The following is an 18,209-nucleotide window of genomic DNA, read 5'->3' as shown; positions in this document are numbered from 1 at the left end:
AAATTGAAATCATTCAACAAACTGTTGTGACTCTGGAAACACTCACTGATCTATGCCAAGAAATTTGGAAGACAAGTACCAGGCCAATTTACTGGAAGAGGTCCATATTTGTGCCCATTCCAAAGAGAGCTGACCCAATGGAATGAAGAAATCATTGGACAAAATCTCTGATATCACAAGCAAGTAAAATCTTGCTAAAAAAATAATACAAAAATGGCTTTAAACATACATTAACAGAGTACTTTCAGAGGTTCTAGCCAGATTCAGAAGAGGATGTGAAACGAGGGACATACTTACTTAGGTCAGATAGATCTTGTCTGAAAACAGAATACCAGAAAAATGTTTACCTGTGCTTTATTGACTACACAAAAGCTTTCAATTCTGTGAATCGTGACAAGCTATGGACAACATTGTGGAGAAGGAGTATTCCCACAACACTTAATTGTGTTCATGAGGAATCTGTGCATAGACCAAGAGGCAGTTGTTCAAAAAGAACAAATGAATAAAGAATGGTGTAAAAGTATGAAAGGTGCGCACTGGGGTTGTATTACTTCAAGTCAAAACTAACTTGACAGCACCTAGAACAACAATAGCAGCATTCTTAGAGATCAAAATGCTCAGCCTGTCTTGAGAGGTTAAAAATATGTATACCAACATTCTTTCCTCAGCACTTCATAAAATCAATCATTTAAAATAAATAGAAACACATTGTCTTGCACAGCAGAAATTATTTTGGGAGATAACCTGTGCAATAAACTGATCTCTCTAGTGTGGTGCTGTAAGATAAGCACTGGGATGCTAATCCCAAGAATAGGTACCGAAACCCACCAGCCACTCCTTGGAACCCCTCTACAGGGTTGCTATGAGTTGGAACTGATTTGACTGTACTCAACAACATCAACATCCAACAAACCAGGACAGCCAGTTCTTTTGTAGTCCTAGATTTTCTACCTAAAAATAGAAATTATAAGCGTGCCAGTCTACAGACCCAAACCATCAAGGCTGTGATTTCCAAAGGTTGGTGCCAGTGTATAGGTGGAACCAACAAGATAACACTGACATATTCCATAAAGAAATTATATAGATCCTAAAGATGCCTGAGGAGTTGAGGACATTGGTCTCACATAGTTATGTTAGGAGGAGAAGGATATGCTTGGATGATGTCCGTTAGCTGAAGTCCGTAAACTGAAACTACCAGTATAACTTCAACACCTTAAGGTAAATTAGGCAGTTAAAAGCCATCAGTCAATTTCTCCTTCCCTGTCAAAGCAACATGCCACAATATCACTACTGTTAATTGTTTAAACAAGTTGCTAACCTAGGGAAATAATATAATACCACCACAAAAGGTATCAGCAGTGTCTTCCTTGGGTTTCCAGGTCTGATTTTTTTGTTTCCTAAAGATGTTAAGGTCAGGTGAGTGACATTCACCAAAGAAAACAATCTTTCTGAGTCTTAACTAATTGACCAACCTGAGAGAACAGGAACAGGGAAGGGGCTCTATGGGGAGAAAATAAGTAAGGAGAATTTAAAGTATGCTATTGGTTGGCTACCAATTGCCCTTATGTGGCTCAAGGGAAAACTGATGAAATCAAGGTAGATATAATCTTACTAATAATTGCCAAGCTGCACCATAGAGATCATAACTAATGTACAGAGGAAATATACAGGCATGATAAATTAATTCCTAGATAAGTGACCAACCATACCACATAACTCTGGATTTTTTAATAAGCAAAGGCAATTGTTTTCATAGGATTTTTGGAGTGATAAGTCATGTAATGTTGCCCTGTCCCCATGATGTTAAAGGAGGTTGTAATGGGAACAGTGTTTCCAGAAAATTCCCCGTGGTCTGAATGACAACACTGCCTGTAGATTTCTCTGTTCTGTGTTCTGTCTTAGCTATAGGGCCATTGATTGAACTTACTGTTTTGAATGCATCCAACCTTGAATATGAAATGATGGATCTCCTTGGATTTTAAGCTCTTGACACTTTATTCCATTAATAAATATTCATTTTCCTTTTCTCCCTCCAGTAGCATTTTCTCATCAATCACGACTAAAGTCACAGCTGTGAAAGCCCTTTCCCCATTACTGTTCATCTCTACATGATTCTGTGCATCCTTAGAAAATTACAAAATTATTAAGGATTGGGCGTGAACCTTTTGTTTGATATGCTTTTGAATCGTCATTGAATCTCTGTTTATTCCCAGAAGGAAACTGCTTTGTTATATATTTTTTTTTCTTCATCTTCTTCTAGTACATATATAAATCACTCCATTGGATTCTACTGTCTTGTAAAAATAAAAATGATACCCAAATATTCAAGAATTACTCAGGGACTATTCAGTGTTCAATATGTCAAAGCAGCCAAGACAGACAGTCAGGAAGAAGATTAGAATCAATAAAGAAAAATCCATCCTGAACATAAGTTGTCCAGCTGCCAGCGCAGCTGGAGAAAGGCCTGCTCACTAGGCCCTCTCATTACTAGGAGAAAAAGTCTTCAAGCATGAGATCAGGAACGAGGCTGTAATCTTTGCTACATGAGTTCTTAGAACAAATCCACAGTTTATTTTGTCATTCTCTTATGAAGTAGTAGTCTGCTGTGCAGTTTTAAAGATCCCCTTTACTTCTCAGCTGCCTCCAGACAAGAAATGGATCCACCTGAGCCTCAGTGTGAGGTTCAACTAGAACCTAAAAAGATGGACAGTTGAGATCTCTAGTTATTCTCTGCTATTCCACCCACATCTAGGCTGTCTGCCTGGGGCAGCCTTTCTGATCAATTCTGTCTTTCTTCTAATCCTGCCATCCAGAGCTGGATATCACTTGGTCTCATCCTACCCCATTCAAATCCACCTGCTTGGGCTTCAAATATGAAAATTGCCCCAGGTGTTGATAGTGTTGATGATGATAGGGCTCCAAAAACTGGAGTCAATGAGCACATCACAAACGAATAATCTATGATGATCTCTGTGCGCACATCCCAGCATCAGGCTGCTCATTTCTAAAGCAGTCTCATAAGCCATAGGTAAAGACAGGAAAGAAGGGAGGCAAAAAAGTTGGGGCAGGTTTACGCTAAAGAATGTACACTTTCTGCCAAAACCTTTTGCTTACTCTTCCATGGAAAATCTAGTAGAATATGTTGTCGTTGTGTGCCGTTGAGTTGGTTCAAACTCACAGAAACCCTCTCTAGGGTTTTCAAGGAGTGGCTGTGGGTTTGGACCACCCACTTTTTATTAGCAGTTTGGTTCTTATCCTACAGCACCACAGTAGAAAATACATCTGCCCTTATACATTGCTAGACTCACACAAATGCAAAAAGAGGCCCAAACTTAGTATATGTAGACTCTGAAGGACTTTTTTAAACATTTGATACTAAGACTTTCTGATCCAGAAGAAGAATAAATTATTTCTGCTAGATAGAGACAACTTGAACCTCAGTCCAAATTCATAAACTCCAAATTCTTGAGGGATGAATGAAATGCAATCTGCATTAAGCCAGCCCACTCATTTACAAAGTGGAAATTTGAATTCTAGAGAAAATAAGAAACTGGACTACAGCCCTGCATCAGGAAAGTCATGTAAACAGGTCTAGAATTAATTAAGATGATGTTGGAAGCAGATCAACCCTAACTACTGAAGAAAATCCTCACAAATGGAGCAATAAACAGCATCATGATAATCATAGAAAAGATTGAAATTGAAAAGATTTCCTTTACTTGGGCCCATGATCAATGCCCATGAAAGCCAGGAAACCATACGATATATTACATTTGGCATATCTCCAGGAAAAGACCTCTTGAAAGTGTTAAAAAGCAAAGATGTCACTTGGAGGACTAAGGTGCATCTAACTCATGCCATGCCACTTTTGATCACCTTATACTCATGCAAAGGCTGGACAATGAATAGGAAAGACCAGAGAAGAATTCATGCATTTCATTTATGGTGTTGGCAAAGAGTATTGAAAATGGCATAGTCTGCCAGAAGAACAAACAAATATGTCTTGGATAAAGTACAAACAGAAAGTTCTATAGAAAGTGAAGATGATGTACTTTGGATATATGTATAGGAGGGACCAGTCTCTGGAGAGGGACATCATGTTTGGTAAGCAGAGAGTCTGCAGAAAATGAAGAAGACCCTTGATGAGATGGACTGACACCATGGCTACAACAATGAGCTCAAAAGTAGCAATTCGGCAGATAACTCAAGACCAGTCAGTGTTTCATTCTGTTATCCATGGGGCTACTATGAGTTGAAAACAATTGGATGGTACCTAACACAGCAACTAAATACCAAATGTTGAATAAAGCTTCTATCAGCCTGAAAAATGGAGTTGGGAATTGCTGTAAGACTTGAACAGGAATTGCTGTAAGACTTGAACAGGAGGTGCAGTGGCATGCTGCCATTAAAACTCTTGCCTTTTAACACATGTTTCCAGAAGTGTCATGGATATCATTTGTAGGTGTGGTTAGAACTTTCCCCTGATTTCTTTATTATTTCTTTTCTTCTAGTGACTGTAGGCTCACTTTGTTGATCTGTTTCTAACTGTTGGAAATGTCATGTTAATATGTTAATTTTGGTTCTTTCTTCTTTTTGGATGTGTGCATTTATTGCAATAAAGTGTCCTCTTAACACTGCTCCTGCCGTGTCCCAAAGATTTTGATATGTTGTGTTTTCAGACTCATTTATTTCTAGGAACTTTGTGAATTCCCATTTATTTCTTCTACTACCCAGTAGCTTTTAAGCAGGGTGTTATTCAGTTTCCATGTATTTGACTTTAATTCCTTGGTCTACCTATTGTTGATTTCTAATTTTATGACATGGTATGAGAAGATGCTTTGTAGTATTTTGATGTTTGTAAATTTATTGGTATTGTGGCCTAACACAGTATTACGGAGAATAATATTTTGATGTTTTGTAAATTTATTGGTATTGTGGCCTAACACAGTATTACGGTCCATGTGCATGGAAAAGAATGTGTAATGTGCTGTTGTTTGGTTGAATGCTCTGTACACATCTATGAGGTCAAGTTTGTTGATTGTGTTCTTTATTTCCTCTGTATCTTTGTCAAGTTTCTTTCTGGTTATTCTATCCTTTTCTAAAGTGGTGTATTAAAATCTCCCACTATAATTGTAGATTTGTCTATTTCTTCAATTTTAGTAGGGTTTGCTTTATATATTTTGGGACTCTTTCACTGGGAGCATAGATATTTATTATGGTTATGTCATCTTGTTCAATTTACAATTTAATCATGAGATAATGTTCTTCTCTTTCTCTTATGCTGGTTTTTGCCTTAAATTTTATTTTATCAGAGATTAGCATTTTTACTCCTGCTCATTTTTTATTGCAATTAGTTTGATATATATTTTTTTTTCCTATCTTTTAACTTTTAATCTGTTTTGTCTGTGTGTAAGGTGTGTCTGTTGCAAATAGCTTATTTGATTGGTCCTGTAGCACTTTCCTGACTTCATCTTTATTTTCTTCCAACCCTCTGTGAAGCATTTGGATATGTCTCAATATCATTTTCCTGAATTCCTTCTTAGGCATATCCAAAGCATGCTCTTCTACTAATGGGAAGTCTGTGCCTACCTCCAGCTCATTTGTGTCAGTTACTCTTTTTTGTTTCTGGATTTGTGTCAAGATCTTTTGTTGTTTCTTGGACATTTTTGACAGTTAGATGTGTTGCCAATGATTAAATGAATGTATGTTGCTATGTTATTAAGCTTACTGAGTGCCTCCTTGTGAATGTGTTCTGGAAATAGGCTTCCCTTTTCACATCTCTTATTACTCGACTGAGAGTAATCTTAGCAAGTGTTGGCTGTCTATGTACGGTGTAGCAGCTGGTATTGGCTCCTGCCTGGATGGTGGGATATTATAGAGTATTCTTGTAGCTTGGCTATATGGCCATGATTGCTGTCTCTTTTTGGGTAGTGTAGGGAGAGAAAGCTCCCACCCCAAAGCAAAAAGTAGGACCAAAAAGACAAAAAACAGAAACAAAAGTAAAAGCAAAAGCTTAAAAAAAATTAAAAAACACAACAATAACAATAACAGAAACAACAACAAAGCATAGCAAAATATTCTAGTAGTCTTTGTTGAGTAGATCAGTATGCGTGCACAGCACAAACCTTCAGGGGTGAGTGGGAATGTTCACTCACACAGACACCCCCTCTAGTTACAGCTGTAGAGGTGCACAGACAGGGAATGAGAAATTAGCAGAAGAAAGATTGTTCCCACTTTTATCTCTGATGATAGGTTAGATCTCTATGTATCCACAGCATCCTTATCCCTTTAGTGTGTTTTTAACAGGGGCTGGGTTTACAAACTGATCTTGTATAGAGTAGTTGGTGTTGGCTCTTGCCTTTTATTTTGGGGTTTTACAGGGTGCAAATATGGCTTGTCTGTATGGCCAGACGTGCTGTCCCTTGTTAGATAAAGCAGGAATAAAAGCTCCCACCCAAGTAAGAGAGCCAACTTCCAGGCTAAATCCTACAGTCAGATGGCATAAGAACCCACTGGAAGGTTTGCCTCTGGACTTTCAGTTACTTTCTGTTTGCACCGTGGGGAAATTGTGCCCTGTGCACAATGCCAGACCCTTTTGGGGGTGCACTCCCACCCGCATGAAGACACTCAGGCTTGGCAGAGAGGTGGTGACAGGGCAGAGCACAGGAGTTGAAGGAAATATAGTGGACAAGAAAAAAAGCAAAACAAAAAACAATTAGATCTCTTTTTCCATAAGTAGCTGAATGTTTTTGTTTCCCTAGCTGCCCTATGGCCTCTGCCCTATGGAATGTTTTGTTTCCCTAGCTGCCCTATGGCCTCTGCAAAAATTGTGGGTCAGAGGCAGGGTCCAGATTGATTCAGAAATCTCAACATTTCTTCTTTCTCTGTTAGATTTCTCCACCGGTAAGCACCTGAAACAATTCCCCTTTACTTTATATTCAATTTAAAGCTCCGAGATTGTCCCAGCAAAGTATTTTTTCTGACTTTTCTGTGCTTCCACTAAAGAGACTTTCCTGAGTTCCTTTGCTTCCTCTGTCCCCAAACCGGAAGCCTGATTTCTTTATTAAATAAAACAGACCCTACTCTCTTGTTTTTACAAAGTTTTGAATATTAAATTAATGATCAATTATGGACACATACAATTCATAGAGATTATTCTTATATTTGATGCTGTTATTTTTAACAACTCTGATATCATAATTATGTGTTTAACAACTAAGACTAAATATTGAAAGTTTTCAGTTGTTGTTATTTATAAGATAATAAATGAAATCTGAATAAAGCAATTTAATGCACTAAAAGCTCATAAAGCATTTCACAGTTATGTTTGACATGCAGGAATCTCCACCAGCAGATGCCCAGAGTGACAGGTTTCTGACAGGCTTCCAGTTCTTAACATCATGGCAATGAGTACAGACTGCTGGCACCCTCCCCGACCAACCATAAAGATGCCAGAGGAAAGAAAAGATTACTGTAGATTTTATAAGGAGTCCTGGTGTGGCGCTATAGGATAAACATTGGACCACAAGGTCAGTTTGAATCATAAGGTTGGTGATTCAAACTCGCCAGCCCCTCCTCTGTATAAGGCAGCTATGAGTCAGAATCAACTAGAGGTCATTTAATAACAACAGAAACTCTAAAATTAGGCTTCCTGGTGTGGAGTTGTAGGATAAGCACTAGATTGCTAACCATAAAGTCAGAGATTCAAATCTACCGCAGCATCTTGGAAACCCTATGTATATAGGGTTGCAATGAGTTGGAAATTACTTGATGGCACTTAACAACAACTCTAAAACTAAGAAGTTGGGTGTAATGTTTAATCACTCAGCTGCTAACTGAAAGATTGGCAGTTCAAATCTACCCACTAGCACCACAGGAGAAAGACATGTTCACCTGTTTCCATAAAAATTACAGCTAAGAAACCCTATGAGGTAGTTCTACTAAGTCAAAATTGACATGACAGAGTTCTATAACAGTATAAAAACTAAGCACAAAAAGCATGAAGTTTCTGGGGACACAGGAGGTTAGCGATGAAGAGTGGACAGAAGTGATACTGAGTCAGGCTACAGAATACTAGAAAGTCATGAAATGTAGTATGTTGTTGTTTTTGTGTGCTGACTCATAATGACCCTAAATAGGGTTTCCAAGGAGCATCTGATGAGCTTGAACCACCAAACTTGCAGTTCAAACTGACTTTGCAGTCCAGTGCATTAAAACCCGCATTGCAAAAGGGGTTTATTAAAATATGGGAAAAGAATACCTGTAGAGGAGATATGCCATAGGCAGCCGCTTCCCCTGTGTTCACAGTCTAAGGTGTATTGATACTTGGTTAAGAAGAATTCCTTGTGTGGCACTGCAGGATAATGTACTGGACTATAAGGTCAGGTTGAACCACAAGATCAACAGTTCAAGCCTACATGCCATCTTTGGAAACCCTAGACAGGGTTGTTATGAGTTGGAACCAAATCAAATGGAAGGCACTTTGCAATGCAACAAGGAGGAGGTTAACAGGTAGCTGATGGTTAACAAACCTAGCTGGGTGGCTAAATAAGGAAAGTGGGCTCACAATCCATACTGGGTTCGAGAGGTATAAAAGGAAATAGCTTCTTATCATGCTTATATCCTAACCCACCAGTCCAGGATACCAGTAATTTTCTTCCTATTCCCTTTCTCTAACATCAGAACCCTGTTAGGAGGTAGTAGGTGTTCCACTGACTATTCCAGGATGGCATGAAAAGTTAAGCACTCAATTATTAACTGAAAAATTGGTGACCTACACCTGAAAATTAGCCATGTTTAGCCTACTGTGCATAGTTCTACTCTTATACTCATGAGATCATCCTGAAGTGCAGCATAACAACCAATAGTGGCATCTTGAAATATATCAGGCAGTCTTGAAGGCAAGAAGCTGAAAGAGGACAATAAAATCTTATTCATATTAGGCTTTTTATTAGAATTCTTTTTTCTTCTCTCCCTCCTCTCTCTTTTCTGTGACTATAGACTACAGTATCCACTCTAGTTTTGTTTTGTTTTGTTGTTTTCTTGTGTTTTTCTTATTGCTGTTTTGCTCATTTATGTTCCCATTTTTACTTTTGGGGGACTCTTTCTCTCCCTATATTACCAAAGAAGAGAGAGAAATGGCTGTCATAGAGTCAAGCGACAATCACACTCTAAAAAACACCAAAATTCAGGCAGGAACCAATGCCAACTACCATACACCAGAGAGGTAGACAACACCTGTGAAAATTACTCTGAGTTAAGCAATGAGAATAGTGGAAAGGAAAGCCCACATCCTGATAACATCTACCTGGAAGAAATGAGAAAGTATAAAGAAATACCAAAACATACAGTCAATTAAGTATTAAAGCCACAGATAAACACTAAACATGTCAAAGAAGCAAAAGCATATGACCATATCAGGACATGTCCAGAAACAAGATAAAATGTCTGAGGCAAATGACCTAAAGGTAGACCTGGACTCCATTCTGGAAGGAGTGCAGACCTTGGAAATGCCTGAGAAGGAATTTATAAAAATGATTATAAAATATTTCAAAACAGTTTACAATGGAGTTGAGAAAAATAAAGAAGAAGTCAGGAAAGCACTACAGGAACAATCAAATAAGATAGATACAGCATTGGAAACAGTTCAAAACCTACAGAACTCTTGGAAGGAAATTTCTCTAACATCCTGAAAAATAAAAGAGAAACATTGCAAGAAGCTCAGTGAACCCCAGGAAGGCCAGACCCCAAAAGAAAATCACTGAGACATATCATAATCAAGCTCTCCAAAATCAAAGATAAGGAGACACTCCTGACAGCAGCTATGGAAAAGAAAAACGTTACATACAAAGGAAAGCAAGTCAGATTAAGCTCGTATCTCTCAGCAGAAACCATGCAGGCAAGAAGGCAATGGGGAGACATGTATAAAACCCTGAAAGAAAAAAAAACACAAAAAACCGTCAACCAAGAATTCTTTATTCAGCAAAGCTATCAATCAGATATGATGATGTAATCAAAACATTCGAGGATAAACAAAAGCTATGTGGTACAATAGTGAATAATTACTATTAGGACTAATTGTTAGGGTTGGAAATGTAAAGGTAGACATTTTGTAGCAATAGGATGGGAGTGGTTGACTTTGCAGTCTAGCAGCAAGAGGACCCTGGGACCATCGAGGGAGAAGATCAGAGTGTGGTACCCTACCCAGTGACACAGTGACACCAGAGATGGAGGCAGAGACAATGACATGGAGAGATGGAGTGGCTGGGAACTCTACACCCAGAGAGGGAGAGGAGCTGTGTGCTGACGACCAGGGGGCATGCTTGTGGGGTGTACCATTTAGTTGGTTGTTGATGCATGGAGGGGATTGTAACCATGGACATGTAACGATATAAGATAGGATGACTGTAAAGCTAATGTTCTCCCATGTAATCTATCACATAATTCACAATAAAACATTTTTTTTAAAAAATAGGCCCATCCCTCCTGCCCAGTGCCAAGGCCCTCCCAGCAATGCACCCACCAGCTGCCACTGAGCAGACTAGGATTCCTGGCACCCACATGTGTGTCAGAGGAGAACTTGGAAAAAAAAAAAAGAATACCACTGTTTACATTCCCATGGTGGCTCTAGAGAATAAGCACTGTTCTGGTAACCCCAAGGTCAGTGTTTCGAGTCCATCAGCTGCTCCTTGGGAGAAAGTAGAGACTTTCTGTTTCTCTAAATATAAGCCTGGGAACCTGAATACCAGGTCGCTATGGGTCAGAACAGAGTTGACAGCACTTAATAACTACCACCACAACAACACACAACATTAGTACAGAGGAGAATGTCCTGGACAAGGGAAGTATTGAGTGTTCTCTGAAAAAGAGTACAAAAAATGATTGAGCCAGATATCAACATCGGAAGTTCTCCAGTCCCCAAAAGACACCATGATGAATAGTCAGTAGATTATCATGCCTAGCCAAGACAATTGGTAGTACTGAGGAGGTAAAAGAAGAGCTCATAGAGAAAGGCAAAGCATCCAGGGAAAGAAATACTATTTTGAAAAGACTACAGTCAAATTTATATTTTAAATGGATATTTTATTCTTATTATAAGAGGTTTTTTTTGTTGTTGGATTTTTTTTTTTAAATCCATGAACTTAAAAATTCCTGACTGAAAATTAATACTCCAGTGGGATTTTTCTAACTCTCTGCCTGTAAGTGGCTATTTGACTTTTCTTCCAGTTCCAAAGAGCAGACCATAACAAAACCATTAACTTGCAATTAAACTAAAAAGACTTGTACTTCTTTCATTTCAATTTCTGGAGGTCTGGGGAATACAAGTGGGTGGAGGGGCAAATTTTCTGTGGTTACCTTTTTAATGTTAACTCAGTAGACATTAAGGACTTTATCACCATGGAAACCAGTATTCTTTAAGCAAAAGTTATACACTCTCTGTGAATTCTTCATTCTCTAGAAGTAGTACCTCTTGTATGAGGGAACCTTTCTTCAATTTACAAACTATTTATTAAATCATAGAGGAATCAAATATTGTATTGTTATTTTTAATTAATGCATGATTAAATATTTAACATGGCACCCAGAAGATAGAATCCACATCAAAAGGATTACAGGTTTTAAATATACTTGGAGTTGATTTTCTATTTTTTTAATGAGTTAATTATTCCCAATAATTTACTGTACGATCCACTAATTTTTCCAATGATTTGTGACTTTCCATCTATCATATCCTACATTCAGATATGATTATAAATTAAAAACCAGGTTGCAAAATGTAATAGCATTAAGCTAACAAAGATGATTGTAGTAGAATATATATTTATCTCAGATGGAAAAGATTTAACTTATAGTAGAAAAGGATGTATTAAATAAAACTCAAAATACATAAGCCATAAGTTTAAAAATGAGCAGAAAATTGTTTCTGTTCCTCAAATATAATTATGTGTAAAGGTAACAATTGGGAACAGCCTGGAAGAAGATATTAAAAATGAGTTAATATCTAGAATATATAAGAAATTTCTGCAAATCAGCTAGAAAAACATAATGTGCCCAATGCAATATACACAAAGGATAAGAACAAACAACTCACCCAAGGGGGAATCCAAAAGATTCAATGGTGTCATTGTGGTTAAGTGCTGTCTAGTTAGTGCTGACTCAGAGACTCTGTACAAAGTTTTCACGGAGCAGCCGATGGTTTTAAACCACTGATCTTACAGTTAGCATTCTAGTGCTTATCCTACAGTGCCATACCAGGACTCCAAATGTTTCAGTAGATGTCAACAGGTATCACTTTAAAATCACCAGATTGTTACCGATTAAGTTTTGGCTAAAGGATTCCTGGTGTATTATTGTAGGCTAAGCACTGGACTGCTAGCTGCAAGGTGGACAGTTCAAACCTACTAACCATTCCTTGGAAACCCTATACAGAGTCACAGTTGTTATAGACGACTTCTTGACCAAAGTTAAAATAGGGATCCAGCCTGACCAAGGAAGTAGAAGAGAAAAATGGTCTTCTCCCTGAAGATGTTAACCAACTGCCCTGACCTAAAGATAATTATCAAAGGACTGCAGGAAAGTGGTGGTGGTGGTGTGCTGTGAAGTCAATTCCGACTGATGGAGATCCTACATAGGGTTTCTGAGACTGTAAATTTTTATGGGAGCAGAAAGTCTCATCTTTCTCCTGAGGAACAACTGGTAGCTTCAAACTGCTGACCTTGAGGTTAGCAGCCTGACTCATACCAGTATGCTATCAGAGTGATAGTAATCTATGATAAAGAAACACATTGTTCCTTTGTTTGGGGGAAATGTTACGAAAGGGTAATCATTTTTCCCCTTGAAACTTACCCTGTATAATACATAGTGAATTTGTGTCTAGCAAGGCAGCTTTGGGAAGCTGTTCCCACTGTCTCCAGATCATTTGCTTTCTGCTAATAAAGTGTGATGTTGGTTCTCACCCCATCTCTGTGATTGACTACAGTGACAGGCAGCAAACCCTCCTTTACTTGGCAACACTGTGAGTCAGAATTGATTCCATACTTAACAACAACAACAACAAGGGAGCTAATGGAGAGTCCAGCCTGGTGAATCTTCTTTTTTTGATGAAGACAAAGAAGACATTGTGATGAGGGAGATTAAGGATAGATTTTATTTCCAACATGTAGGCAAGGAACTTGGAACTAAACTCAGAACAAGTTCCCCCATGAAATGGTGTTTACTTTCATTTGTATACACTTACATGCAAGGAAGTTATGAATATACATAAAATTCTAAGGGAAACATTTGCAAGTTTAAGAGCTAGTTGGCATCCTAAAACACTGAATGGTTTAAAATTAAGAAAGGTGTTCAATGGTTTAAAATTAAGAAAGGTATTTTTTCAATGTATTTATTCAATCTGGATGCTGAGCAAATAATCTGAGAAACTGAATCATGTGAAGAAGACCATGGCATAAGGATTGGAGGAAGACTCATTAACAACCTGCAATATGCAGATGATACAACCTTGCTTGCTGAAAGTAAAGACAACTTAAAATACTTACTGATGAAAATCAAACAGCACAGCCTTCAGTATAGTTTGCACCTCAATGTGAAGAAAACAAAAATCCTTACCACTATAACAATAAATAACATCCATATAAATGGAGAAAAGATTGAAGGTGTCAAAGACTTCATTTTTCTTATATCAACCATCAACACTCATGGAAGTAGCTGTCAAGAAATCAAATGATGTATCGCATTAGGCAAAGTGTTCAAGAACAAAGTTGTTAGTTTGAGGATTAAAGTTAGCCTGACACAACCCATGGTGTTTTCAATAACCATATATGCAAATGAAAGTTGGACAGTGACTAAAGACTGCAGATGAATTGGTGCATTTCAGTTATGCTATTGGAGAATATTGAAAATACCATGGATTGCTAAAAGAACAAACAAATCTGTGTTGGAAAAAGTACATCCAGAGTGCTCCTTCAGAGCCAGGATGTCCAGAATTCACTTTTCATACTTTAAACATGTCAGGAGGTACCAGTCCATGAAGAAGGATATCATGTTTGGTAAAGTGGATGGCCGGAGAAAACCAGGAAGACAAATAAGATAATTGGCACAGTGGCAGCAGCAATGGGCTTGAATATAGCAATGATTGTGAGGTTGTCACAGGACCAGGCAGTGTTTTGTTCTATTGTGCATACTGTCAGTATGAGTTGGTACCAACTATATGGCACCTGGCAAGAAGAACAAAAATTGGTATCCATGGGAGGTGGGGATAGCCTGATTGCTGCCAAGGGGTGTGTTGCTTGAACTGCATTTACACAGATAAGCAGAAGCTGATTTTAACCATGTCTGGTAGGTTTTACAGACATGTAAAATATGTAGTTTTGGTGTAACATTGTAGGATAAGCACTAGACTGTTAACTGCAAGGTCAGTGGCTCAACCCCACCAGTCATTCCTTGGAAACCCTACACAGAGTCACTATGAGTCAGAACCAATTAGCATACAACATCTTAGGTAACATCTGCTAGTTTTTCATGTCTCTTTATTCCATGAAGGTGGTGTGGTCATTATATAATATTTTTGAGAACCGTAAAGACTCCTTTGTGGGGCTGTAGAATAAACACTGGACTGCTAACCAGAAGGTCGGCAGTTCAAACCCACCAGCCCCTCCTTGGAAACCCTATATAGACTCAAAAGCACTCAGCAGCAAGAACAAAGAGGAAGGGAACTGAGGAGCATCCTCAAGATAAATAAAAATTAGACTTAGATATTGGATATAAGAATATTCAGACACTGCTAGTGCTATTCTGGAGATAAACTAACAGAATCTAGTGAAATTAAACATTTACATAGACCATGGCCCAGCAATCTCTTCCCTAAGTGGACGTTCCATAGAAGCACCCAGCCATAACTATGAGGGGACATACTCAAAGATGTGCACTTCTCATATTATTTGTGAGAGCAGGAAATTGAATGCAAGATAGAAGCCTATTACTAGAGGATGGATACGTGTAATGTGGCATAAGTCTGCTATGAAATAATCACTGTAACACTCAGAAATAATTATCTACTTTTTGCATACAGCCAACCGGAAACCATAAAATAAGCAAAAAAGTAAAATAAAAAGAAACATTTATTCAATTGCAGTTTATTAAAATTAAAGTACACAAAATACTATATATGGAGAGAAGTAGGGGAGGCTCCTTGGCAGAGGCATGAAAAAAACAGAGAAGGCACCTTCCTGGAGCAGTTCCAGAGCTTTGGATGTAATATAAGGTGAGGGGCATCAGTTTCCCACGCCCACCGATGGAGAAATCTGACTGCAGAGGGAAAGCACAGTGATTTATGAATCAATTGGGATACTTCCTGGAATGAGATCAGAGGGTGGGGCCACAGTTTTCCCATGGCACAGGGAGGAAATTCCTGGGAGCCACAGTGGCCCCAAAGCAAATCCTTTGGCTGTTTCTTATGACATCTGACTCTGGGACTCAGCCATAAATTTGAGCTGGATGGGACCCTTCATTCCTGTCTTACCTAACAAGAGACAGCAGGTCTGGCCATATAGCCAAACCATATGTGCACCTTGTAAAGCCCCAACATAAAACACAAGAGCCAACACCAACTACTATACACAAGGACACAACTATCTTGAAAATTCCTCTGTGCATACGCAGATACTTAACTGACCTTCAGAGAAAAAAATAGTGGACAATCTTTCTTCCATTCATTTCTCAATATCTATTTGCATATCTCCACGGTGGTGACTAGAAGAGGGTCCTGAACAAGTGGACACCCTCACCCACTGCTGGAGGTTTCTATTGTGCATGTACACTGATCTGTGCAGCAAAGGCTACTGGACAGTCAGCTACAGTTTTTTTGTTTTGTTTTGTTTTTTTTTAGAGTGGTGGATTTTGTTTCTGCTTTTATATTGTTTCTGTTTTTGGTCCTTTTGGTATCACTTTTTCCATGGGGGTGGGAGCTTTCTCTCCCTACCTTACCCAAGAAGAGACAGCAATCATAGCCATAAAGTCAAGCTACAAACATACCCCATAATATTCCACTATCTGGACAGGAGCCAATACCAACTGCTAGGCATTACACATGAAAAGGGAAGCCTATCTTCAGATCACTCCCACCAGGAGACACTCAGTAAGCTTAACAACACAGCAACATACATTCATTTAATCATCGAAAATGCATCTAACTATTGAAAATGTCCAAGAAAAACAACAACAAAAAATCTCAGCACATGTCCAAAAACAGAAAAGAGTAACTGAGACAAATGTGTGGAGGCAGACATATACTTCCCATTAGAAGAAGAACAGGCTTTGGAGCTGCCTAAGAAGGAATTCAGAAGAATGATAGGGAGGCAAATCCAAATGACCCAAAGAGGGGTGGAGGAATATAAGAAAGAAGTCAGGAAAGTGCTACAAGAGCAATAAAAAAAGATAGATATAGCATTGGAAACAATTCAAAACCTGCAAAAAGAGGTCCAGATGATTAATAATAAAATATCAGAAATGGACAATAAACTGAAAGGGCAAAGACATAGAATTGAAGAGATAGAAGGCAGAACCAGCAATCAGGAAGACAAATCTCTCAATACTACTGGGATTGAAGAGTAAACAGAAAAAACAAATCTGGAGAGAGTCTAAGATTTATGCTGGCTAACATGAAGAGGAATAACTTAAGAATTATTGGCATTCTGGAACAGGAAGAATCACAAAAGTCCACAGAGGAGACAGGTGAAGAGCTTCTGGAAGAAAATTTCACTAACATCTTGAAGGATGAGAAGATAAACATTCAAGAAGCTCAATAAACCCCAGGAAATGTAGACCCCAAAAGAAAGTCACTAAGACATATCATAATCAAGCTCTCCAAAATCAAAGACAAGGAGAGAATCCTAAAAGCAGCCAGGGAAAAATGAAGTGTTACTTATAAAGGCAAGCAAATCAGATTAAGTTCTGACTTCTCAGCAGAAACCATGCAGGCAAGAAGGCAATAGGGAGACATATATAAACCCCAAAAGAAAAAAACTGCCAACCAGGAATTGTCTATGTAACAAAAGTGTCAGTCAAATACGATGGTGCAATCAAAACATCCAGGATAAACAGAAGCAAAGAGACTTTGTCAAAGCCAATCCAGCACTTCAAAACATCCTAAAGGGAGCTCTTTGTAATGAACATAAACAAGATCAGAAAACAACCAGAGATTGACAGATGTGGCAACATCACCTGAACTCAGTCAACAGTTAGCTGAGTTCAGAACAGAACAAAATTATAACAATGAATTCAGAGGATCTATGAGGCCAATCAATAATCAAAATAATAACAATGTCAAAGAAGGGGAAAATGTAGGAAGGAACAGAGATCCAAGTGGTGAGGAAGTCAGGTATATTGCAGGATACAATAGACTGTCTTAAATGGAGGGAAAAGTTAATAGACTATAAGGTAACTTCAAAGAAGGTTAATACTTCACAATTTACCATGAAAATGGCGGTCCAAGTAGAACAAAGAAACATTAAAACTAGGAAGAAATTGACAAGAAATAGTGCAAAAACAAAACAAAACAAAACAAAAACCATGAACTCAGCACAAAAAGGCATGCAGAACAAAGAAACGAACAGCACCACAAAAAAATAAAATGACAGCAATTAATTCATCCCTATTGATAATTACACTGAATGTCAATGGATTAATTGTGCCAGTGAAGAGACAGAGAGTGGCAGAATGGCTAAAAAGACAAGACCCTTCAATGTGGTACCTGCAAGAGACACACTTTACACACAAAGGCAAAAACAGATTAAAAGTTAAAGAATGGAAAAAATATACCAAGCTCACTGCAATAAATAACAAGCATGAGTGGCAATACTAATCTTTGATAAAATAAATTTTAAGGCAAAACCAGCAAAAGAGATAATGAAGGACACTATCTCATAATTAGAGGGTCAATTGAGCAAGATGACATAACCATAAAAAATATCTACACATCAATGAAAGAGCATCAAAATATATAAAGCAAAATATATAAAATTGAAGAAAGAAATAGATAAATTTACAATTATGGTGGGAGATTTTAATATGCCACTTTCAAAAAGGGATAAAACAGCCAGAAAGAAACTCAACAGAGATACAGAGGAACTAAACAGCACAATCAACCAACTTGACCTCATAGATGTGTACAGGGCATTCAACTCAACAACAGCACAATACACATTCTTTTC

Source organism: Chrysochloris asiatica, unplaced genomic scaffold (assembly GCF_000296735.1).
Source record: "Chrysochloris asiatica unplaced genomic scaffold, ChrAsi1.0 scaffold00016, whole genome shotgun sequence".
Classification (NCBI taxonomy): Eukaryota; Metazoa; Chordata; class Mammalia; order Afrosoricida; family Chrysochloridae; genus Chrysochloris; species Chrysochloris asiatica.
The sequence above is the reverse complement of the archived record's forward strand: the minus strand, read 5'-3'. Positions refer to the sequence as shown.